This window comes from Pan paniscus, chromosome 4, assembly GCF_029289425.2.
Source record: "Pan paniscus chromosome 4, NHGRI_mPanPan1-v2.0_pri, whole genome shotgun sequence".
Classification (NCBI taxonomy): domain Eukaryota; kingdom Metazoa; phylum Chordata; class Mammalia; order Primates; family Hominidae; genus Pan; species Pan paniscus.
Window position 1 is genome coordinate 152,273,955 of NC_073253.2, and position 1,274 is coordinate 152,275,228.

Genomic DNA, 1,274 nt, shown 5'->3' on the forward strand with positions numbered 1-1,274 from the left:
GCGGAATTTAAATTGTCTGCTTAAAATGAGAGCATTTTGGCCAGGCGTGGTGGCTCATGCCTGTAATCCCAGCACTTTGGGAGGCCGAGGTGGGCAGATCACTTGAGGCCAGGAGTTTGAGACCAACCTGGCCAACATGGCAAAACCCTGTCTATACTAAAATACAAAAAATTCACCGGGCATGATGGTGCGTGCCTGTAATCCCAGCTACTGGGGAGGCTGAGGCACGAGATTAGCTTGAGCCTGGGAGGCAGAAGTTGCAGTGAGCAAGATGGCGCCACTGCACTCTAGCCTTGGAGACAGAGGGAAAATCTGTCTCAAAGAAAAAAGAAAAAAGAGAGAATTTTAATGCATTTAAATTGTTCCCGTTTAAAAATTTATCCACATGATGGCAGAATGAAAAATAATAATAAAAATAAAAATTCAGGCCAAGCACAGTGGCTCACTCCTGTAATCCCAGCACTTTAGGAGGCCGAGGCGGGCAGATCACGAGGTCAGGAGATCGAGACCATCCTGGCTAACACGGTGAAACCCCGTCTCTACTAAAAATACAAAAATTTAGCCGGGCGAGGTGGCGAGTGCCTGTAGTCCCAGCTACTCAGGAGGCTGAGGCAGGAGAATAGCATGAACCCGGGAGGCGGAGCTTGCAGTGAGCCGAGATCACGCCACTGCACTCCAGCCTGGGCGACAGAGTGAGACTCTATCTCAAAAAAAAAAAAAAAAAAAAAATTCAATAAGTGATTTCCATATATACATTCTCTCATAACATTAAAAAAGGAAAAAAAACAATTTTCATTTACATAAATTGACTTGATGTTATCTGAATCAATTAATGAGCAATTGACCTGCTTGGAATTTCTGCCTTGGGAATTCTAAATCTAGAAGTGATGGGCAGATAAAACACAGTAGACTTTACTTTTTTTCAGTCTAAAAAAGATCAGGGACTCTCCCCCTTTTCAGAGCCTGTGGGCTTTCTGTGGGCAGCTCTGGAAGAAAAATCCTAAGGCATTTCTAAGAGCAAACCACACATTCAATTTTATTGCATTTTTTAATTTTAATTTTATATGAAGTTTTATGCTTCAAATATATAAAACACACACACACACACCAAGGGACTAAGATGTTATTTCACAGCACTTGCTTGCCTCAGTCTTTATGAAGAACACAATTCCAAACTAATGGACAAGTTCCTCCCTGTACTCTAGGTCATTCAAAGGAGGCAAGCTCCTTTGTCAAATCAGGAGCTCCATCAGCCGATCAGGAGCTCAGATGCC